Here is a 24,024-nt window from a genome sequence, read left to right as displayed (position 1 = left end):
GAGCTTCGTAAATAAAGGATTTTCCTCTCTGCGACTATACCTATGGAGTTAGTAACTACAACGAAGTTTCTCTTTGGCAGTGGTGCCTGGCGGTGCCACGGAGACTGCTGGGTGTCTTAAAATTGCTCCCGTTTCCCTAGGGGGTCTTCCCAACTGATATTTGCTTTGCAGAATTAAGGTTAAAACTGAGAGGTTTGAGCACCGGGCATCTCCGAAGGGAGGCTTTTGTGCTTGTCAAGGCCGAGCTTCATCTCGGGGAAGCTGCGATAAATTTTATCTGAGGTACGCCCTGGTCAACAGAAACCTTTCCTTACTTTTGCTGGTTTCTCGGAGCACGACTGTTTGCAGATGCGTAAAGTTTTAGTCCAGAACACAGTATGGTTTTTCCTGTAAAAAGTTACTACTGGAGCCTTGGAATTTGATTTATTATGCGTGAAAACTTTCAAACGTCACTTGTTTGCTTTTTAACTGGAAAGGGAGGTAAGATTAAAAAAAAATCAGAGAGCAATTTGAGGTCTCTCTCTGGATACCCGAGCAGCTTGTTTTGATTTTTGCCCGCAGAGGGAAACACCATTGCAAGCAGCTTGAAGACATCCACCTGTAGGAGCTGTCAGTTTGATACGCCACCGAAAAATCTGCCTAATCCTAGCAAGCTGGTCTGGGCAGGAGCAGGTTTTTGGATCACTGCTGTCGTGTTAGGGGGGACGGTGGCACTGTTAGAGGCGGTGAGGACAATCTGCTGCCCACGGAGCCCCTCGGCGCGGGCTCTGCCGGCTGCTCTCCGGCTCCGCTTCACGCCTGGGAAGTGGCTGCGTGGCGATGGGCTTTTTACCCAGCAGGTCGCCTGCCTTGCTGCTCTCGGCTCAGCATCTTTGCCGTGCTGAACAGCAAATGCAGCCATTTGCTGCTTTTTCCCCCGTTCGGCTGCGTTTGCGCCGCGGGGTGGAGGGCATTGAGCTTCTCACAGGGTGTGGATGCTCAGCAGCCGCTCTCTCCTTGGGGCCACCCCGGTGCGCGTCCAGCCCTGAGCATCCCTCTTGCCAGCAGGAGCAGCTCCCGCAGAGGTTTCACCTGCAGAGCTGTGAGTTTCTCAAGGTCGAGTTTAAATACGTTTTCTGTGTCACGAGCACCTGCCTCAGACCAGCTCCTGAACCCGCCACGATGGCTCTGGAGTTGGAGCAACGCAGCTCAAAAGAGGCAAGAATGGCTGAGAACCACAAAAATGTGCTCGCCGCCAGCTGTTGTCAGGGCCCTTGTCCGCTTCCTTAGATGCTTTGGGAGAATTTTGCTTTCAACTGAGGGTGTTTTGCAGTGGGTGCTTGCAGAAAATGCCTTCGTAGAGGTGCAGCTGTTTCAAGCCAGCTTCTGATTAGAGCTTTAAAGATCATCGCGGTGCTGTCAACTTGTGCTTTATTCATCCGTGACTTGGCTTCCAGGTGAGGCTATTATTTGCCTGTTATTTGTTTTCCAAAGATTACTGTTGTTTTGGTTGAGCTGCATTTAAAACGAATGCACATTTTTAATTATGTTGTCTGTTTTATCCTTTTAGATGAGACAGGTGCTGCGTGGCGCAAGTAGCGCGTGTGAATTCGGTACCTGGACTGCAGACGTAACAGATGTTGAGCCGTGCAGCTGCGGCTACGAGGGAAATGCTTTATCGCTTCTGCACGGCGACAGAAATGTTCATCTTCCCTCTTCCCGTTAATTTTGCTCAAACAACTGTCAAAAATCTGAGTTTTTCTTCCTTTTAATGATCTTTGCCTCCCCAGACGGTGCTCCAGCTCGCGAGGGAGCTTGGAAGGCTCTGAAGTTGAGCGGCCTCTAAGGTGTCCTGGGTTAACAGCAGCGTCTTTAGCTGTGACCTGCAGGTGGGGACAGGGCAATTAGACGCTGGCCTAATTAGCAACCACAATACTAACGATGGGGAGGTGAGGGCAAAGCCCCCAGCTGCGTGCGAAGCTTTACAAAAAGCTGAGCTTCCAGAAGACTTGCCAGGTAGACTCCAAATGACTGCTGCCTTTGACACGAGGAAGAGAAGCCCTGCTGCCCACTTGTAGCATGCTTAAGCAGTGCTTAAATCCCATCCCTCGTGGCTGAACGTAGCCGAAATCGATGACTGGCGTGACTTAAGCAGATGCCCAAGGGTTATTGTGGGTGGGGACAGCAGCGGGATTCAAAGGCCAGATGCAGAAACGCCTAGGGAAATTTTTCATCCCATTTCAGCTCTAGTCTCTGTCCCGGCATCTCTGACAGAGCCAGCGAGGTAGGTTTCCGTTGCTCCTTGTCCCATAATTGCTCCCAGAGTGACCGATTAGGGGTGGCAATAACGAGTCCCCCACGCCAGCCCCTGCGATATGACTGCACGCAGCATGACTGCTGGTTATAGGTAGGAAAAACAGAGCGCATCGTGCACGAGGGCATCGTGCAGGACTGGCACATGCCCCTGCCGGGCAGGAGGGCGGTCGACCTTGGGGAAAAGTCCCTGCCCAGTGAATAGCTCGCCCCAGAGCTGCCCTGCTGTAGGAGGAGGGCTGAAAGTGCTTTCTAATTAAGTCAAGGAACAAAATAGCCTGAGGGGGAAGGATTGTGAATTTAAATGGAGCCCCAAGGAAAGCTGAAAGGAGGGATTAGATGCAAGAGCAAACGCGTTCCCAGTCTGGGGTGTGCTGCTGCAGTGTGCAGCCTGTGGCAGGTGTAAAGCTTGCAGAAAAACATGATTTTAAACACACAGCTAGGTACACGTCTGAGGCTCGTGATCGCGGTGCCGATGGGAAAAGCTGCTCGTGCTGGGATCAATGATGAGAAACAGCATATAAGACCACATTATGTGGATTTTGTAAATAATTCTGGATTTGACCTGACTTAAACCAGGCTATTTTCTTTTTGCCTTTGTTTTCAGCAGTGTTGCTGGCCTCCCGTGAGCTGTAATACTGGACTATGCTGGCACCCTTACTGTTCTGCTCTCCCACGTACACGAGGGGACTGTTCCCACCTGCTGAAGGACGGCCGTGTGTTTGTCAGGAGCCTGTGGGCTGCGTTTGTGCCCTGGTGAAGAGGTTCACTGCACCTTCTGGGTCTCAACTGTGAGTACCATGCTTGCCCAAACCATCTCTTATTGCCCCAAATGTGGCTTAACAAAGCTTAGCTGGTCCAGTACAATACTCAATACATGATGATTTGGCGAATATCACGACTTCACTACACACATCGTTCTCTTTGCCTTTGATTAAGAAGAGGGAACTTGGAGATTTTTGCAAGTCTTCTCTCTCCTAGACCATCAAAATGATTTTCTGGAGAAACATCTGGAGTACTGGGTGCTCCCAGTCAGGTGCTATGAGGTGCTATTTGCTGCAAGAAGGAAAAATAGGAATGCATTGCCTTCTTGTGTCTTATTTTCCAACCCTTTTCCAAAAGGTTAATTTCCCTCTGGAGACTTACTTTCCCTTTTAACACGAGTACAAGCACACAAGTTTCTTATCTCCTTGCTGTGGGAGTTGCGTGTAGATGCCACATGCCCAGATCTGCCTGCATTCTGATGGGCTCTGTAATGAAGTGAATTAACATATTTGTAAAATGACTTTGGAAAATGAAGTTAACGAAGGGAGGAAGCAAACCTGGCAGGGCGCTTCTGAGAGCAAGCAGCGTGCAGAACACGTTAAATATTGTCTTCCCTTTGTGCTTTTGTCAGGGAATGAAGCCCTTTCCTCGTAGCCATTTCTGTTATTTATGAAGTAATGTTAATTAACAAATGGAGCTGTTCTTTCTTTACACGGGTGGGAATATATAACGGTTGCTGGCATGTGTAGGAGGGACTCTTGTGCTTATTTCACTCTGGAGGCAAGGCACAAATCCGAGGATCGCGGTGGTGGGTGTGACGTAACATGGCAAGGCTGGTGGGCGACTGACTAAACCAGTCTCTCTTTTTCCAGTCGTGTATGACTCCTTGAATTTGCCTATAATTGTACACATTAATGCTGTGGCTTTTTTTTGTAGTTTACTGGAAAAAACGTTCACGACTGCAACTGAAAAAACGAAAAGCAACAGCATTTGGATCAGGCCAGGGAATAACACGTTGGGGTCTTCCTTTGGGTGGCCTCCTGGAAATGGATGCTGTGAGAAACATTGCAGAGACATAGTCAGCTGAATAAAACACTTAGTTTTCATCTCAAACTTCCAAAAGTTATTTTTCTGGTAGATGAGCACAGGTTCTGACTATTTGGATAATAGGGCTTCCGTAACAAATGTGTTAAACTTAACACCTCTGACAACCAGTCAGTCTTCCTCCCATAGCGAAGCTGAATCTTGCCAGTTCATTGGCAAAGCACAGGAGAAACAACAGGTGGGGATGCTGGCGAGGAAAGGAAATAAGAGGATTAAAGCAAAATAGATTTTGCTAGAGGGTTTCCTACCTGTTCTAGAAGTTATTTTCCACCTAACAGCACTTCTCGCAGCTGATAGTGCAGACACACGAACAAAAGAGCTAAGTGCACTTGGAACAGCTTGAAAGGAACGTCAAAACGGCTTAAAATAGGGAGAGAATATTAACCACCTAGATTTAAAACTACAGGGCTGCGCTGTGTTAATTGCTCCAAGCCAGCCTTACCGCGGCGTCAACACCGGCTGGCATTTAACGTGTCACAGAGGGAACCTCCGCTGCCTCTGAATATCTGCCTTTTATTTAGGTTCCTAACCGGGAGCAGAAATCTTCACAACATCTGGCCTCAGCCGCACGCGTGGAGCACTTGAAAAACCCAGTGCTGAGCAAAAAGGGATGCAGACCTCCCCGGGGAGCTTCCCGCTGAGCAAAGGAGCCCGTGCGACGTCCTCGGGAGGTGCAAGGTATGGGCAAACGCAACGTGCTGGCTCTGTCCTGCGGGGCTGGCAGACAGGAGCGGTGCTTTGTCACTGCCGCGGCTCTCCTGCTCCCTGCGGCACCAGGCCGGGCTCCTGCCAGCCCTAATACTGGTTTTATGAGGGGTCTGCTCTCCCCCGACACGTTTGGGATGCGTAACAAGCAGGCAGGCTCTGGCTGGCAGCGTTTGCTGTGTTTTGCCAAGACCCACGTGCAGTTGTGTTCTTGTTTCTACCCTTTACGCAGCTCGAAGTCTGGAGACTCGGCCTAAGGCAGCGAGCTTAGCGGGGTTTGTGCTGGAGATCCAAGTTCGGACCCCGCTTGACTCGTCAGGAGGATCAAAATGTATTCAGTAACCGTGATGAAACAGGTCACCGTGAGGGCTCGTTGTTTGGTGCTAATCGCTGCAGAGATTAAGGAGTTGAACTACAGCCAAAGGGAGCATATGGCAAGCTAGTCCTAACCTACTGCAGCCCGGAGCTGCCACTGCTGGGGGGAAAGGTGCTCAAACTGAGTCTGACTGCAAAACATTTGGTATTAACTCCATCATCCCTAATATATAATGTCCATTTTAACTCACCACAGTGCTCTCCTGCTCCTTAATGCCCTTTTTCCTAAGAGCAAGCCCAGGACAGGTATCTCTGGGCCGAGTCCCACCACGTGCCAGCCTTTGGGGCGAGCGAGGGACACAGCTGCAGCCTTTGGTGTTTTCCCTTGCACAAAGGGCACCATGCTGAGCACCCTGGGGCTGAGCGGGGCCCTCAGGTCTGCCAGGCGGTGCCGTCGGATCCCCCCTTCCACCTCGTTTGCTAGTAACCACTGCTTTAAGTGAAAATGGATCATATGCAAGCATACTAAAAATGTGTGTACGTTTATATATGTTTGTTAAAAAGAAAACAACCGAAGCTCTCCACCAGGAAACTCATTTTCTCAAAGAGTTCATCGGGCTGGTTTCTGCAACCCCAAATTACAATTTTGTTTTCATCTGCTGTGCTCAGCAGTGGCAGAGCTTTAACCATCCTTTGTTAGTTGTAAATGCTGAGCCTGTTGTATGGCAGCTGAGCCACCCGAGGTGAAATATTCTGATATTCTTCTTCAAACATTATCCTCTCCTTCCCAAAACTTAGCATGATAGAAGAACATCTGGCTGTAGACCCAGCAACCGCTAGCTCAGGTTCTTTTCCAGAGATCTATCGGATGTTACTCCCATTCCTCATCAAAATTCAGTGTCAGAAAGATGGACTTTTAACAGTGCATGGAAACACTAAAATACCTTGGCTTTGCACTTTTTGTTTGTGGTGCAACGTCGTCTTGCATCGCGTGTTCCTCTCTCTTTCCTCCAGCAAGAGGACAGACTGATTTTCAACCTCTAATGATTAGGCATCATATTCTTCTGTAATACTTGCAGATAATACAGATAAAGAAAACGTGGAAGTCCTTTTCTGATGCATTAACACTACCATTTTTTCCTACATTGTGTTCCTTAGTGCTTTGTTTGGTGTTTCTTGTTTTTTCTTCGTAGTGTGCACCCAGAGTAGTTTTTATTACCGAACCGAAAGGTCTCATTCTGAGTGTTGATCCTTTAGGGAAACCTTGCAGTGTTTGAAACATTTAAGAGAAATGTGATGGATAGCGTGTGTGAAACCCAAGGAAATTTATCTGAAAGGTGCGTGACCGGGGGAGGAATAAGAGGAACGTGGGACGCCTGCACCATGTTGGAAAAAACAAGTTTTTGGTCTGAGGAGAGGCTGGCCATGGTTAGCTGCAAACTGTAGCGAGGGGAAGCCAACTCTCTGATGCTTAAAAACCAAGAGAAGTATGAAACAAGATGCAAAAGAATAAGAAAGGCCTCTGGTTGGTTCAGGGGCCGGGCAGCTCCACGAGCAGAGTCAAACAATGACGCTACTGGCAAGGCAGAGTGTGCAAAATCCATTTGCATGTATGATGTTCCCTTTTGTCAGCTAAACTGCATGTGGTAGAGGAGCCGTAACAAAGAGCAAAGATGATTAGGGGAGGCCCAGCACATGGGTCTTTTAGGGCTGCGGATCTCGGTCCAGATTTGGGATGAGAGCTTGACAGGGGACAAGTGTCCCTTGCTCAATAGGAAGCTGTTGGGTGGCGGAGAAGTGAAAAGATGTGCAGGAGCAGGGGGGCAAAGGCAGGCGAGAGTAGGAGCTGGAGTGAAACGTGCAAGGACAAGAAAGAAAAAGAGAAAACAGGAAGGAAAAGTTTGAGGGTGAATCGAAAAGCTATCACTTGAAATATGGGTATGTGGAGCTGAGCTGGGTATGTACAGCTTCCTCTGAGCTGCAAACTCTCCTCTGATAAAAGTAATTCCATCTTCAACGGTGGGATTGCTTTTCTCTTCCTGAGGGTTTTAGGCAGCAAGGTGAGTATGTTTTAGCTGCTGAAGCTCAAAGCCGCTCCTTGGTCGTCCCAGGCCACAACACATCCCTTAACGTGATGGAAAGGAAATGTTGACGTTGGTGCTATTCTGGGCTGTTCAAATTGACTTTATCAGGGCAAAAAGTCTTTTCACTGATGTCAGTGGAGCCAAATTAGCTACAGTAATTAAGATCAGAATCTATTTACCCTTCTTTAACATTCAGAGCTCCAAATACAGTCAGTCCCGTGTAGAAATGAAGCACCTGCCCAGCAGTCTACATCCAGGTTAAATAACTTGTATTTGCACAGCAAATTTTATCTGCCTAAGAGGAATACGCTGCAGAAATGGCACTACATCCAAGGTGGGAGTTAAATGGGATTATGGGCTGTTGCTATTAGTTGTTTTCTTTTTACAAGTCATTTTTTTTTTACAACTCATTCCTCCTTTTCTGCACCTCCTCATTGCTGCCACTCTCATAGCTCATCCATAAAAATGGGGCCCATTAGTGTCTGCTGACTAGTAAATCTTTAGGAGAATTAAATAATCATTTAGAGGTGACTCCTAGTAGTTTGCTTGGAAGAAGGAAACCACAATGCAATAGATTTTTTTTTCATGTGTCAAGAGATGACCTCCAGCCTCTCTGACCTTTCTGCTCGCTGGGCTAAAGACTGCGTAGGAGAAACATCAGTGAATTCAATTAATGTTGATGAATAACTGACAGATGATGATTTTTTTTTGGCTTGTCCTTCTCTGTACTTTCTAGGTATTACCTTGTTCCCTGGAAGTGTTTCTTCGTGGGTTATATCAGAAGAGCGGACTTTGCTTTGTTAATCCTACTGATGACCTAAAGAAGAGGGGAGAGATTTAAACCAAGTGTTGCTTTAACATAAATTTGAAGAATCTCCATTTCACAGATTCTTTGTCGAGTTTCTTCTCTGTGAAAAGTGGGACTGGGGGCAATCCCTCGGACTGTCAGCTCTCCTGGGACACCGGGAGCAGCAAGTTCCTGTGCGAGCCAGAGCTTTGCAAGGTGAGGAGATGCTGACACGAGCAGAGGCAGCAGCATCGGGCTGCGGGGAAGAGCTGAGGACGTAAACCTTTGCAGTCGATCACATTCTCCCTGTTTTTTTTTTTTACATGTTCTTGGAGTAAAGGGAATTGGAAGTTATTCAGGGCATACTGGGGAAGATCGCTGACCTCGCCGGGGCTTCCCTCTTCTGAAACTCTGACAGCTCCTCTGACATCTGGGCAGGAGAGAAGAAACAGACATCACCCTTCCCCAAGCACAAAGACCCTTTGTGTTAAAGAGCAGTCTCTGCACGGCGGCAGCGTCGAGACTGTGACAAATGCTGTTGCCATCTCCCCTCTACATCTCCTCTCCCATCTCTGGTCTCCAGTCCGACAGCTGCAGCGGGGGCGGTTCGTTCCCTGCAAAAGGGAGGTATGCTGAACACCAGGAGCAGGTCGTAAGCGCTCCACTGACACCCATTGTGTGGCAAATAGAGACTTTTCCACCTTTTTCCAGCTGGCTGCCAGCCTTACGGGTGGTGAGGAAAAGGACCGGTGCCCGTGTTGCCTCCTGAACCCCAGTGGATCCAGCCAGCAGCGACCTGAGTTGTACCAGTAACCGAGGAACTGGTGCCATGCCACAGGAACCAAGCTCCCAACCTGTGGTGAGCCCTTCAGATTCCTAGTGTGGGGCTGAACCCAGGCCACCTGATAAAAACAGACTCCAAGGTATAGCATGGAAGGGTTTTTTAAAAAAAAAAAAACACCCTGTACCTGGATTCACCCAGGAGAAGTCATTTTCTGCAGTTTCTCTTACATATTGCAGATTTTTCCGTGTCAAAATCCAAAATTATGGAAAAATACATATTGCAGATATTCCGTGTCAAAATCACTTATTGTCAGAAGGAGAGAAGTTAAAAGGAAGAACACACGCTCTAACGATACTCCCACGTGTGCTTCTACAGAACCCAGCTCTTTTCCTGGATCGCTGAACGCGGGCCTTGAATAAACGTGTACTTGTAACACCTACCTATTGGAAAAGCTGCGCGTCGGAAACAAGGCATCAAAAGGCTGTGGTCATTTTTCAGGTCAGCTGCACAAACGAAGGGGAAGAATGTAATGAAGTCTACAGAGAAGCCCATGTTTACGGTCTGACACCCCAGGTTAACTGCTGCTGCAAGGCTGGCTTTGTGCCCTGCGATGCCAACTTCTTTCACTGCCTCCTTCTTTCGCTGTCAAAAGGCAGCGCTTTATAGTAAAGCAAAACCTTGGCATCGTTCGGTGGCTCTTTTTTTTTTTTGGTCCCTGCTATTCTTAACTGGGTATGTATTGCATCTCATAAATATTGAAGAGCTCGTAATATGAAAGTGTCTCTCACATGTATTCGCAGAATATACAAAAACATTATTGAAAACTCCTTTATTTCATTGTACTGATCAAGGAAAAAAAAAAAAACACGACAAAACCTTCATAATGATACTGGCTCACTCAGGCTGTGGTGTTTTGGTCCGTGAGGTCGCGATGCTTTCTTGGAACATCTGGTTCAAAGAGGAATTACGGAGCTTATTATGGTAGTAGCCTGAAATCCTATGGCATGTGTAATATAGAGGTCACGCTAGACAATTTAACAGTCCTTTAAGGAAAATCTGTGAGTCTAACCAAAGCGTATAGATCCTCTTTGAAGGCTGCTTGGGTAGAGCACTAATCCCTTTTCAGCTGATGGAAGAATTGGTGTTATTTTGTGCAGGGGACACACAGCATAAGAAAGAGAGCCCGCTTTTAAAGAAACATCTCACTCTGCAAATGTCTTTTTTCTATCTGCTCACTCTGGGACAAAATATATTGTCAATACTTGGGGTATAGCATTATCAGGAAGGGAAATTCCTAAGTGAATGTTTTTGCCTGCATAGAAATCTGTTTGAACGTTCTCCTCCTCGCTGAAAATTCATTGAGCTAAAAGGTATTTTTATTTTTATTTTTAAATTGAATGAGAAGAGCCTTACTGTATTTTTGGTGAGCTCCAAAAGGACAACTAATTCTTCAACAGTTCCCTTCTGTTCTAGGAAAACATTTCAGTGTTTCTGCAGAATACAAGATATTTTTTTTTTTTCCTCTCCTCCCTGGCTCGCTGTAAAACCTGTCTGGGGCATGCCAGTTCTGATTTGTGACAGATTTTAAGCTTCACGTTTGTTTGTCCTGGCTCAGAAGACCAGAAAAGAACTTGGGAACACGTTGTGACCTGGACTTCGGGGCAGTGGGGTAAGTGCGTGCCTGTTGTCTGCTCCATCCATCTCCTCCACCTTGACCTTGGGGGCTGCAGGGCTGGGTCTCTCACGGCTCACTCCTCGCCCCCAGCTGCTGTTGTGCAGCAGTTTTATTCTTCTCCCCCCTTTCTTAGCTCTGCTTTCCCAGCATCGCTCGTGGCTCAGCTCTGGCCAGCGGTGGGTCCCTTTTGGAGCTGGGGCTCTGCTCACAGAGGCCCTCCCGCCACCAAAACCTTGCCACGTAAACCCAACGCATCCTAAAAAGACCCAGCACTGTGCAATGTCTTGAGAACATGACCTTCAAAGCGTAGGGAAACTGAACCCCCTGGGTGAGATTTACACCTATAGATCATTTCTGAGCTGTTTTCTCATTCTGGCGATTACCAGGGCTTATGACAGCCATTTCAGGTTACCATTGCCCTAAATGTCCTCCTCCTTTCTTCAGAGACAACCCTCTTTCTTCAGTGGTGTTAGGCAACTGTGGCATACGTAAGTGGTAAAAGATTACTGGAAAAGTCACCCACTAATACAAAACAGTCGCTCGACAGAATCCACAATTACCACCTCCCTGTGCAGCTCCGCTTTATCGCTTTATTTTACATGACAAAATGTTCTTAACCGATCTAATTTAGATTGACAGCACATGGGCCGCAACTCCTCACAGACGGAAAAATAAACGAGCACACGCTTATTTATGTATAAAAAGAAACGCGAACACCTTGTCAGTACTGCGACGGATCAGAATCCTGAAAATACGTGACAGCTCGGCGGAGATGAGCCAACGAGTCTGAAGCATCCCAAACTGCCGCGTGCTGGAAGCAGAAGGACGGCCTTGAAGGCTGCGGGTGCTGCACCCCGGGTCTCCCAGGTTCTGGTGAGTGAGACTTTGGGAAGTGCTGACTCTCCTCCAGAGAAATACGTTGCTTGAGTTGTTGGAAAATGGAGGGGAAGAACTAGCCTGAGCGGCTGCCGGAAATAACTGATCTGCCATCAGCTAGCCAAAGCCAACCCAGAGCCTGGGAAATTGGCTTTGTGAGTGCCTGCATCTGGAAGTCTGCTCGGAGCTTTTTATAAAACGCAAAACCGGCTCAAAGCGGAGCAGCGGACAGGCAGGGCTGTGGAAAAGAGCCGCTTTTGGTGTACGAGGAACACAGAACCCAGGAGGAAGCTGAAACCAGGGTGAGCTCGGATGAGTCACCGGATCGGCTGAAAGGAATGCAGAGGATTATTTTTTCCCCTTGAATGAGAGCAGCAAAATGAAGATATAATGGTTCTTCGGGCTGCAAAAAATGACGCTGAAGTGGACTGGGGTTAGTTGAGTTGGAAAAATTAAGTAGGCAGACTGCTGAGCTTGTAAAGGTGACAAACCATGATTTAATGGCTAAGGATGTAGAGCTGCTAGGACTCGCATCATAAAGCTGGTAGTGGAGTCCAGACTTTATCTCCAAGTGAACTATAAAGCCATGGCTGCTGGAAAGGGGCTTCATTCTTGAATCAGCCTTAGCTCTGTGGGATAAATAATTTCCGAGTAACACTTCAGTTGATGATTAGTAATATTTACCGTAGCCCGGTGTACTCCTGTCTCATATAGATTAGGGTAACTCCTCTTGAAAAATGTTGATTTTTTTTTTCCCTGACTTTGTTCTCATCAGACTCAGTTTTACCCCTACAGATGGGTTGAAAAATGTTATGCTGTCATCCAGATAACGCTGGTCTGGAATCATATCATTCTCTTCATTTCTTCCCAGTTGTTCTTTAGTACGGCGGCACATTTGCATGAGAAGAGGATCTTTGTGATCTTTGTTCCTTAAGGGCCCATCTGCTGCTGCTGCTGCTTATTTCCCCCCACCTGAAGTCATAATCCTGCTTTTGATATGACGGCGGCAGGGAAGAAATGACAGTGATGTCACAGAAAGAGGATTATGGCACTTTCAGGTACGGGAGCAGATGGACTGTGCACAAACAAGGTTGCAAACTTTCTCACTTGCAGGAAGCAAAAGGATGGGGGGAAAACGTAAGAAACAGGTATAAGGGTTCTGCCAAAATAGCTCTAAGTTGCTAAATGGCTATTTTCTTCCAAAACAATTACAATACATTCCTAGCTCTTGAGATCTAAGGCTGATTAAAGCAGAATAATATTCCCAAGGCAGCTGTCTTATCAATTTCTCTCTGGAGAAGCAAGCAAAGCAATCTCAGAAGGAAGGCAGAGCCTCAGCACGCTGCATATGGAATGCAGCCTTCCTAAGAGATCGCACCTGTCGTTAAAAATTCCTGAAAAAAAAATCACAGGCTGGTGAAAAAGTTCTGCGTTTGTTTCCGTTTTTCCTTCCAGCGTGGTTCTGTTTCTCCTCCCAGCGTGACTGCTGAGCACAAAGGAGCTCCAGGAGTCAACGAGCAACTCGGGGTACATCTAAGACATGACGCTTTGCTCGTCCAGGTTGGTTCCCTGCCCGTCTCAAGAGCAGAGATCGGGGACAAAAACCCAGTTTCCCATGCCAACATCTTGCTCTCACAAGTATTCTTCTCTGCAGCACGCCGCCTCCTCCTGTCTCATCGCCGTCTGCGTGGAAGCGAATTCTCTCCCGACACCAATCAGAAGTTAGAAGAGCGATAAAATTCCTCCTAAACTTCGCTCCCGATACTTCAAGCTCTTGCTGTCCTTTAGCTGTCATTGCAGCCGCCCTCTGTTGAGGATATGTATTCTTTTCATTCCCGTAGTCTTGATCTTCTGGAAATGTTCTTTTTTTATATATTTATACACATATTTCATTTGTTATTGTGACGTGTTGCTTATGAACTAGCCCCAGAGCAATACTTTTGACGCTATTTTAGGCTTTGATGGTATTATCTGTTGCCTGTATATATATATAGAAAGAAAAGCCCATGACTTTGATTTTTGAAGGATAGCAACTGTATTATCCTGACAGTACACAAAGGTCCCTGCTTAGAGCACAGGGAATGCGCTATTTTGGAGCCTCCCAGTTTCCCCATCAGTAAATCCTGTCCTCAACACGTTTTGTTTGCTCTGTTCTTAAGGTAATCAGATAAGAAGCAACATTGGAATTGAAAACAGACTTGACGGAGGAATTTTTCACGTGAGTAATGCTGCCAGCTTAGGGAGGATAAAATTTGCGAGGCTCGATCCTTGCGCTTCGAGGCTGAGGACTCGTTGCCAGACTCAGAGATGTAAAAGTTCCCCCCTTAGGGGGACTCTGTGCCATGCTTTTGGCAAACTTTGGGCGATTTGCTTCTATTTGTAAAGAATCCAGGATGTGACAGCGGTTGAGTGCGAGATATGCAAAGGATTATTATGGCAAGCCCTGGGATCCAACTAATGTGACTTTTAATAGAATTAGTGAAAAGTGATCTATTTCTTCCAACGATATCTTCCCTGGTGGTAGATGAAACATATTTTGCATGGTTGATTCACGCTGAGACAACAGAGATCTGACAGAGACCTTCGGTCCAGCTTTGGGGACCCTCTTACAAGAAGGGGCTTGCTTAATTCTCCTACGCGAGGTGGAAGAGGGATTTCTTTTCCGGTTTCTGTTGTTGCGGGCAGGTACAGCCTTGAGTGAATCGTTTACAGCTCCTGGTACTTGAGGCTGTTTTCGGTTAAAATGCTGACCTTGCAGGACTGCATAGCTGTGTTTCGTCGAGCGATGCCCCTGCAGGGTGCCGTATGCCCACGTGGCTTTCACCGCACAGAGGCTGTTTGTCTTCTCCTGTGTTTTCCTGGAGGTAAGGGACACCTGCTTGCCTTTATCTGGGCGGCTCCTGCAGTTCTGAGCTGTCTCACCTGTGAGCGGCGGACCTCTCTGAGCCAGCTGTGATTTATCTGAGTGATGCATGTGTGCCGAATCCCTTCGGAGAGCAAAACCTCCTCCAGGCGTGAGCTGGTCCACCACCAGGGGGAAGATACATTGCAGGCTTCTCACAGAGACCCTGAGGCCTTGGAGCGCCCCAGTCTGAGAAGCCAGCTGGGTATGTGCAAAGAGTTCGGGGAATAAATCAAATGATTTAACTCAGTGTGGGGTGACGAGGACACTGAAAAATGGCAAGTTTCCTTAGGAAAAATAAAAATTTGTCCTTAAATCGCACCTTGTTAGGGGAATGCTGCAACCTCTCAGTCTTTCATCAGTACTGGGTTTGCAGTTGGGTGTAAGTGATCACTGCAGCATATAAATAAAATTGTCCTCTAAAACGAACCCGATCTTCTGGGATTTATTCCTTCCCTCTCCTGTTGCGATACTTAACTCTATTTCGACCTCAAGTCACTGCCGTGTTTTTTCTCTTTTATGAGTAAATCTGAACAGAAACAGGTGCCACGCAGCCGCCAGTGGCTTTTAAAATAATGTTTTATTTATTTTTTTTTTCAGAATATTTGCATTAAATTAGAGCAGGGACACGTGGTTTCGGTAGGGCCAAATCTCCTGCAGCAAAAATCACAAACAGCCTGAGCCTAGCTGAGACCATCCGTGATCTCTTTTCCCTCATAATATACTACTACAAGATTCGTTTTTTTTTAAGAAATGTGATTTTTTTTTTTTCCTGTAGTTGCCTGAGGAAAATAAAAAGCCTCTCTTGGCTATCTGATGGCTGTCAGGATTCAGGAAATTGATGCAAACAAGGGCAGAAAGAAAGAAACCAAAGAAATCCTATTGTATCAGGAATATTTTCCTAACTTGCAATATTTTTTTTTAAGAGCTAGGTTTATTATCTAGCACAACACAAAGCCAGTGGGACTTCTTGTAAGCAAAGATCCCCCTTGCATTTGCTGTCACTCTTAAAAACTTGTTCCCTACTACAGGTTCAAATTCTTCTTGTGGCTAAAACTTCCAGCTGCTGGTTCTTGTCCCCACATCTTGCCTGCTAAGCTGAGACCTCCTCTATTAATTTTGAGTCCTCTGTAGCCATCCTCGTTTACCCCTTCATCTTCTTGCTGATGAGCTAGATTGTTGCAGCTTTTCTTCCTATTCTCTAATTAGTTTTGAGGCTTTTGTTTGCATCCTCAGCACTTTTCCAGCACCCTTCCTGGCTGGCGGCACAGGGGAGGACGCAGAGTTGCTATCCCCAGAGCCATTCCCAAAGGTAACTTCATTTATTCTAGTCCAAAATGGTTTAGTTTTGGCACTCTCCATCATCACTGTCTTTCATCATAAGGGTTGTAAATGGGTATATATGTATCTGTGTGCATATTTAACCAAAAAAGACTTCTCTTTGGTACAGGGCACATAAAGGTGAGGAGAACCGACCCTACAGGCTATGGGGACAGAAACCTGAGAGCCGCGGCGATGCGAGCCCGAACGCCTCCGCTCGCTGGAGCGACACATGGAAATTGCAGGGTAGTTTTATTTAGATATAAACATGATATTTCTATACGGACTAAATAGACAACTGGATAACATAATCAGTGCTGTGGAGCCCTCAATCATATTCGTTTTACTGTGCCCAACACTTCAGCTTTCTCCATATGCCAAAAATGTTTGTATTGACAACTTATCACTGTGAAATCACAGCTGGAGGTTTTGGAAGGGGAGAGACAGATGGGGTTTTTGACCTCTGGGGAGGCAATTTGAGCCGGAAAAGAAGTACGTTAACAGAATAAATTCTGCTAAAATTATGGTTAAGTGACTAGCTAAGAGTGGTGACCTTTAAATCACCGTATTTAAGCTTTGAAGTCAACAAATGATTGGGATAAGTGAGGTGGCGCTGAAGGGAATGAATTATTGTTGTAGGCTGTCTGCAGACTCAGGAAGACAAAACGTTGTTGATGAGTTCATGTTTAAAACACTTTTACTCTGTCAAGCGAACACATTTTTCGGAAGAGTTTTAGATCTGGGACGCAGTCCTAGGAAATGCAGTGCACGTGCAGGTAAGGCGAGGCGGCTTGAAGGGAAGGCAAACTTGCTTTGTGTAACAGATGTGCAGAAACAGCAAAGGAAGGAGACTTAGGGATAAAAGCATGTGATAATTAGGAGGTAAAGATCCAAGTGTGTGGCAGATGCAAGGGGAGCTAATCAGGTCTTATGGCGAATAAGCAAGAGGATTAGTTAAAATCAAGGGAGAGAATGGTTTCATTACACAAAGCCTTTGTAAAACCTCATTTGAAATATCATGTCCAGCGCCGGGCAGTGGGTTTAAAGAAGAATATTCACAACATCACTAGAGTGTAAAGGCAGCGTAACAAGGCTTATCGAGGCATTAGGAGGGCGAGCCCAGGACGAGGTTCCAGGAGTTGCCTTGGCAAGAGAGGGAAGAGAGGACTCGAGTGCATTTTGCCAGCGTTCAGAGCGGCTCAGAGCCCGAGGAAGGATTTTCCACGAGCAGGGCTGTGGCAGTGTGTGAGTTCAGTGGGTAACGAATGTCAGGACCAGCAGCAGGAGGGATTTTTTTTTTTTTTCTGGCTGTAATGCAGTGGTATCAAGAGCACCTTAAAGATCATTAGGAGAAGCAGATCAGTGATCAGTTCAGCTTGTGATTAGAACAGGACATAGAGCAGAAACTCCCACTGAAATCTGGCTTGCAAAATAATGCATTGCTTTCTCCATGGAAAATCATAAAAAAAAAAAAGTTCTCCATGTACAAAAAACTGTATATGGGTCATGGTGAGCTGGCCACAGCAACACACAGGAGATATTCACCTCTAGTTCCCTGTTGGCCTGGGCATCAAGTCTGGCCACTGGTAAGAAGAAACCACAAATTAATAAATAAAAGCTCTTACTCCTCTTCTTCCTTTTTTCTATTTTTTTTATATATCATTTTTCTTTTTTTTTTTTTTAAAGAGAGATATATCTTTCTCTTTACCCCAAGGCAGAAGACACAGAGATTAGACAGTGCAGGTATGTCACTGCTCATTCCAGTCTTAATGCAAACATATTGGCATTTTGATTACGTTTGTTCATTGTTCTTCGAGCCCTTCGTGCAACCTGATGGAATTGAGCTTGTTTATGAGGATGGCAAAGGAGGGGGGGAAGAATCATTATCATCTTTATGAGGTATTACGGTCCCACTGATCAGCAGCCTGTTCACTTCTGAGCAGTAATCAATGTGCACCTTTCATCTTTCTTGCTTTATGCTTTTACTGTGGCCTCTAGTCTGCCAGACGTGGGCATGCAAAACAGGGAATGGGCAATTAATAATTTTCATTAGCTTGCATGCCCACAGCATTTCAGGAGCGTGCATGTGCATGCATAGGGAAACCAGTGTTCCAGGGGTCTGTGGGGCACCCACCCATGCAACCTCTCATCCTTCTTATAAAAGATTTAAAGCTGAGCTTCAGTTTTGAATCCCATATGGGATAAAAGCAAAGGAAAGCCTGGCTCGTTAGGAAATTCAGGCGGTGCCAGTGAACAGTTTCCAATGTGGTTTTAAGTTACCATTTGTTCCATTAGATGCCCCAAAATATGCACATGCAAATACTCAGATTAATGAAAGCATTGTGGAATGGTTTGGAAAATGGTGCCTGCTGTCAAGCTGGGGCAGGGCTGGTTCAGACTACACCAGGGCTCCAGTCCAGCAGTGTGAAGGTGCTTCCCAAGCCCAGGGAATCATATTCTCCGGTACAAAAGAGCAAAAAGTTTTCATCTTTGGTGGGAATCCTTGCTTCTCCACTGCCAGGTAGAGGTGTGCATATAAAAATGCATACTAATGCATACAAAAATCAGTAAAAAAAAAAAAAGGGGGGGGGGGACAAAATGGAACAAAAATCCTTGAAAATAAATCCCTCTTTCTGAAATAATGGGATTTTAAAGCTTTTTTTGTTTGTTTTATGTCTATGAATACATCACAGAGGAAGATCAGCCTGGGCTGATATTCATCCTGAAATGAAAGGGGTTTGTTGCATCTCCAGCCCATGAATTAGAGCTCTTCACCCACATGCTTTCAGGCAGGTGATGCAGCAGTCAACAGCACGCGGGCTGGACAGGCAAATCCCTTTGAAGGGCTCGTCCTCTGCTGCAGCAGCATTTGGAGCAGGGGCTCTTGCTTTTTCTCTTGAGTTGCTCAAGACAGTGCACCTTGAGACTGCAACATACCGACTGCTCCTTTGTGGCAGGATTGAAGCGAAATACTTTAATGACCTGTTTCATTTTGTCCCTTGAAACGTGAATTGCTTTGCTGCGTGCAGGCTGCATCCCAAGGCGTCTTTGTTTGGTTTGGCACTGGGTAGATGGTCCTGTGCTGCCCTGTGAGCTGCTGGTTTTGATGGCAGCAGCAGAGTGGTTCTCCACGAAGTCTTCAGGGTCTGAGGTTGCAAACTGTCCTCTCTGTCTCACCGTTGTAGCATCAGGTGCTGTGTAAAGCCAAATGAACCCCTTCTTTTTCCCGTGAAGCTGCTAACGCAGTGCCTGCTCTCTAAGGTCTGAGCAATTCACTGTCTGTAGGGACGTTATCGGTGTAAGCGCTGTGTGAAGCAGAAAGAGCTGGCTCTCCCTGTGGCAGAGGCCCTGGCTAGTGTGACCATTTGGCTTTCCTCTCCTCACCCATGTCCATGCTCATCTGTCTTCTCCTGAAGCCCCGGCATCTCAGCCCCTGCGAGGGGCTGTGGTAGTGGAGCGCTCCAGTCAGTGGGAGCGACACAGGAATTTATTTGTCCTGCTGGTAAAGAGGAGGGTAAATTTATGTTTTGCCGCATCACTTTGACAAGATTGGTAGGGCAAAGAGAGCAAAAACCCTGTCCGAGGGCAGTGACTGCTTGGTTTGCAGTGTCCGAGACTAGAATAAGGCAGAGAAATTATCACCTAGCTTGGTGTCTGGGGGTGTTACTCCCAGAGTAGCTAACGCGTCCAAGTTACTGCGATGTCTTCTACTAGATTCAATATATTAAAGTGTTACTCAATCTATTTTCTATTCAGTTTGCACTAACCTCTGGTATTAACCTTTCCTTCTTTAGCACGTGCTGGAAGAACAGAACAGACAGCCAAGAGAGATTGGCCTGAAATTACGTGGTGTTTGCCGAGGATGTAACGCTATTTGCAAATATCTCTGAACAAACTTGGAGTGGGTGGGGTTGGCTAAGAAACGGGAATAGTCATCTCTCAGATAGCTGAATTGAATTTCTTGCTAAAAGCAGCTGCGTTTGTGAGGCGTTCACCTTGGAGTCCCTTGGTGCCACGAGAGGACTGAGGCACCGTTTATCGGTTACTGGATTAAAAGACGAATGTGCTAGGGTATGGAAGGCACAGCCAGTGCTACACGTGAAAGTGTGGAGCCCCTACAGTCATGGGGAATAAAAACCTGCTGCTCAAAACCTGCTGGAACTAGGGCACAGCGCAGGACTAGGGGGCGGCCCGGGGAGCGCCGGGGCCGGGCCCTGAGAGGCTGACGGGGGGCGGGCGGTGCCGGGGCCTCGGCACAGGAGAAGCCCCCGAAATGGCGGCGGCTCCTCTCTGCCCACCAGGCCCGGGAGGGGGGGGGGGGCGACCAACGCGTGAGTCCGTCCTGGGTGCTGGCAGTCTCCGTGACCGCCGTTTTTGCCATGGTCTTCAACAAAAAGGCTGTGGCGACCCAAAGATCTGTCCAGATCCGTGGCTGTATAGGTCTCCTGCTGCAGGGAGTGCCTGAGACTGCTGCTGCCGGGAGAGGAGCAACAAAGCTGGTGAGGGGTCTGGGACACAAGTCCTGTGAGGGGCGGCTGAGGGAACTGGGGGTGTTTGATCTGGGGAAGAAAAGGCTCAGGAGAGATCTTATTGCTCTCTGCAACTGCCTGAGAGGAAGGTGTGGGGAACTGGGGTTGGCCTCTTCTCATCCATAACTAGTGATAGGACTAGAAGGAATGGTTTCAAGTTGTGCTAGGGGAGGTTCGGGTTGGAAATGAGGAGACATTTCTGTCAGAAAGAGCAGTCAGACATTGGGACGGGTTGCCCGGGGAGGCGGTGGGGTCACCGTCCCTGGGGGTGTTCAAGAAGTGCCTGGACAAGGTGCTATGAGATATGGTGTAGTAGCTCAGTGGGTAGTATTGGTGCTAGGACGGTTGGACTAGCTGATCTTGTAGGTCCTTTCCGACCTTGTGTTTCTGTGATTTGGAGGAACCCAAATACAGATCCAATTCTACTTTACTTGCTGGTTTCCTTAGGCAGATGAAGAAAACGCTAACTATTGTCACCAGCTCAAGCGAAAGCAAGCGGCTGGCTGAGAGCACGTTATTATGTCAAGAATTCACTTACAGGACGTGCAGAAATATTGGTGAGCCGGCGACAGCCTCGAACAAGGTGATCAAAGCTCTCTTCCCAGCTCTCCTGGTGGTTTCCTGTTGTTCAAGCATAATCCCAAACCCTTCAGGTCCAATCATGGTAACAGCTTGCATATACTACCAGACACTTGTTTTAGCTATGTTTGTCGAAGGTAGTTTTGCTACCGGCAACTGTACCTTCTTTTTTTCTTAATTTTAAAGAGTAAATTACACAACAATACTTTCCACCTGGAGTGCTGAAAGTTGGAAGCGCAGAGAAGTGAAACTGAACTTTTTTTTTTTTTGCACTCATCAAGTCTGGATAATTATAGCTCTAAAATATATATTTCCCAGCGATGTTTAAAAAGAAACCGTCACGCAAACTTTTGCAAGGGGACAATTTTCATTATCCTGGAACAATACAGTTGGAGAAAAGAGGAAAAAAAAAAGCAGTAATTAGTACAGAAACCTCACCAGGAAGCGTTATGCAGCCATTTACTCTCTCCTACACACCATACGCTATCACAGGGCTCCCCGTATTTGTCTTACAAACAGCACAATGGAGTGTCCTAAAAAGCAACAGAACGCTCGAAGGGCCAAACAGTAAATTTGGAGGGGCTCCAAAACTGAACCTACGCCTATTTTCTTCCTGGCAGCTGATAAAAGTCCTCGCGGCTCTGATACCTATAATTTTTCGAAGCAAATCCCTTCCTTTCTCCTTATTTCTAAAATATCTCATTACCGGGATCCATACAGCACAAAGGTGGCGTTGCCAATATTTTTAACTAGGGGCTTCAAACAAAACTGTTCACCAGCCACCCACGACAAACCTCCCCGTACCGACAGAAGGGAGTTTGTTTCTTTTTCCCGTTTTAGACAAAAGCTTTTTCTCATTTCCAGGATCCAAGTGGGCAGGGTAATACTACCGGGCAAACAAGCATATGTTTTGCAGACTCGTTGGAAACGTTCCCACGTTGTTCCAAAAAAAAAGTTACTGCGCGTTGAGGATACGAGGGAAACGCGCCTCTAAGGGAGCTGGTAAATTCCTGTTCTGGGGAATGTTTGGGAAATGGTGCCCTTCGGTGCAATCTGTTCTGCACCCAAGGCAAAAGAAACAAATCTGTGCTTAGGAGGAGATCTGCGGCCCTCCGGGCAGAGCCATCTCTGGCTCTGATGAATTAGCAATACAGCCAGACATGGATTAGCATGACCAGAGGCAGGGAAATCGGCCCAAGCTTTCTTCCAAGTTGGTGACAGGATTTTAAAAAGCGGGTTTTACTGAAAAAAAATAAAACGGAGGAGCTCCCGGCTCCAGTAAAGACATTGAATCATGCAGAAAGACAGACTGATTCCTGAACATCAGATAAAAAGGAATAAACCACACCAAAACACTACCAGACAGTTTGATGCTGTTTATTTGGATGGTTTTGGCAAAAAAAAAAAAAAAAAAAAAAAAAAGGCAGCTTTTGCCTTATTCTGCCAGTTTTGTTTCCTGCTTGGCTTTGGCGTACATCTGTGCTGGAAGGCAGACATCAGTCTTCGTCGTCTCAGACAAGTACGTAGGGCTGAAGGGTCAAGAGTCACGGACCGGCAGGCAAAGCGAGATGAATCGAGGGAAAAAAAAAAATAAAAAAAAAAAAAATAACGCGCGAGGTTTTAACAATGCATGCAATTAACTGCTGGGATAATTTACCTCCGGGTATGACAGGTTCTCCATCACTCGCGGGCTTTAAATCCTGACCCGAGCAGTTGTCTAAACGATGTTGTGCGGCTCAGAATTAAATTATGTTGGTGGAACAATTTGAATTTTGTTAGAGCGGGGAGTAATTATTTGTCCTTTGATGTCCTCTACATATATATTTATATACATACATGTTCATATACGTATATAATTATTTTTATATGTAAATATAATACCCCTAAAAGGTAATTTTTCTCAGGTCCTCAGCATGAAGTATTTGGTCCCCAGCATGGGAACCAGGTGACGGCATCGCTCCAGCGGCATTTGTTCAAGAAACTCTAGGTGCTGAGTAAGGCTTGGGGTTTTTTTTTAACCCTTTTTTGACGGGCAGAAGTATTAGGGGGGAGTAAAAAGCTTGCGGTGCTCACCCAGGTGAAGGATCTTACACCAACCCAGGCAGGGCCTGATGGTTATTTCAGCCTGAGGTTTCCACCGACCTTTTAGGGTTTGTTTGATGCAGCTGCCTCTGGTTCCGGGAGGCTGAAATGCTTCGCTCCAGGCGTTTTCTTCCTCTTCTTCACCTGCCCTCCTTCCCCAGTGTCAGCACGCCGCCGGTAATGTAAATACACGGTTACATTACCGCCGCTGGCGCACGGGGAGGAGCGGACGCGGGAGGTTTTGACAGCCCAATCCTTCATGGTCTGAGCTGGGGAAGGCGAGGAAAATGAGGTGCCTGCCACTCAGCCCGAATGAGCCGCGTGGGGAAAGCGAGGCTGTCCCCGCCAGTACCCGTCAGGTCGGTTACATTTGAGACAAATCCTTTATTTCAGCTTAAACGCTCGATTTGGGTCAGCACCTCAGAAACCCAATTCCGTAGCCCCTGATAGTACAGCGCTTACCCTTAACAAGAGCCTAGATGCGTTTTTTAAGGTACTTGCAGGCCAACTGGCCTCGGGGTGTTTTTGTAGGGTCCCGAACTTTTGGAAGGTCAGGGGCAAATTTATTCCCCGTGCCTGCTTTGCCTTCTGCCTGCGTCCTGCGTCGCTCGGCCGAACCAAGAGCTGCTGTCACGCCACTTCCCTCTTCTTCTTCCCCTTTCTCTCAGCACGTTATTTCCGGCTGAATCACCGAGTTCACGATGTGAGCGGATGGTTGGCATCCCTGGAAGAGCCCGAATGATTTCTTCTCCCCACCTTTTAGCGCCGGAAGCCTCAGCAAAGGGGAAAGAAAAGAAGCCCTGAGGGACAACGACTTTTTTGCTCTTCTTTCTGCCCAGCTTCGTAAGGAAAGGCCAGGAGCTGATGGTACGAAACCACAACCTGCTCACCCGTTTTAACTGCTTTTTGCTCGTGAATTATGCAATTTTCCAGTCTCCTCACCCGGTGTTTTACGTGGCAGGCCTCTGAACCTAGGAATTACGCACGAGCAAGGTCTGAAGGCCCCTCGCGTGCTGCCGAGCCGCACGCAGCTTTTATTGCAACGCGGAATTTCAACGTTATTTCGAACTTCAGCCATTTAAACCTGCTTGGGTAAACGCAAAGAGCACAGGGCGCAGAGCAAATGGCGAGAGCACGGCTGCAATTCAAATATGAACCTAATGTGAAATACTGAATGAATATTGAATATGAAATATGAGCCAAATACGAACCAGATGTGACAGGA

The 24,024-nt window shown here is 46.9% G+C and overlaps 1 protein-coding gene across 3 annotated transcripts in view; it reads left to right on the top strand.

Annotated features, from left to right (window-relative positions):
* Positions 1 to 19,833: 19,833 nt before the first annotated feature.
* DCC (DCC netrin 1 receptor) overlaps positions 19,834 to 24,024 on the top strand; it is a 423,032-nt gene continuing 418,841 nt past the window's right edge. The window contains exons 1-3 of one of the 3 annotated variants that reach the window (XM_040540171.1): positions 19,834 to 20,108; positions 20,679 to 20,721; positions 22,622 to 22,711. The gene's annotated coding sequence lies outside the window, so the exon portion shown is untranslated. Of the gene's footprint in view, positions 20,109 to 20,678; positions 20,722 to 22,621; positions 22,712 to 22,739; positions 23,892 to 24,024 lie in introns of those variants that run through there. The other 2 variants (XM_040540170.1, XM_040540173.1) reach the window with 2 other exon arrangements.

Source organism: Cygnus olor, chromosome Z (genome assembly GCF_009769625.2).
Source record: "Cygnus olor isolate bCygOlo1 chromosome Z, bCygOlo1.pri.v2, whole genome shotgun sequence".
Taxonomy (NCBI): Eukaryota; Metazoa; Chordata; class Aves; order Anseriformes; family Anatidae; genus Cygnus; species Cygnus olor.
The sequence above is the reverse complement of the archived record's forward strand: the minus strand, read 5'-3'. Positions and strand labels throughout refer to the sequence as shown.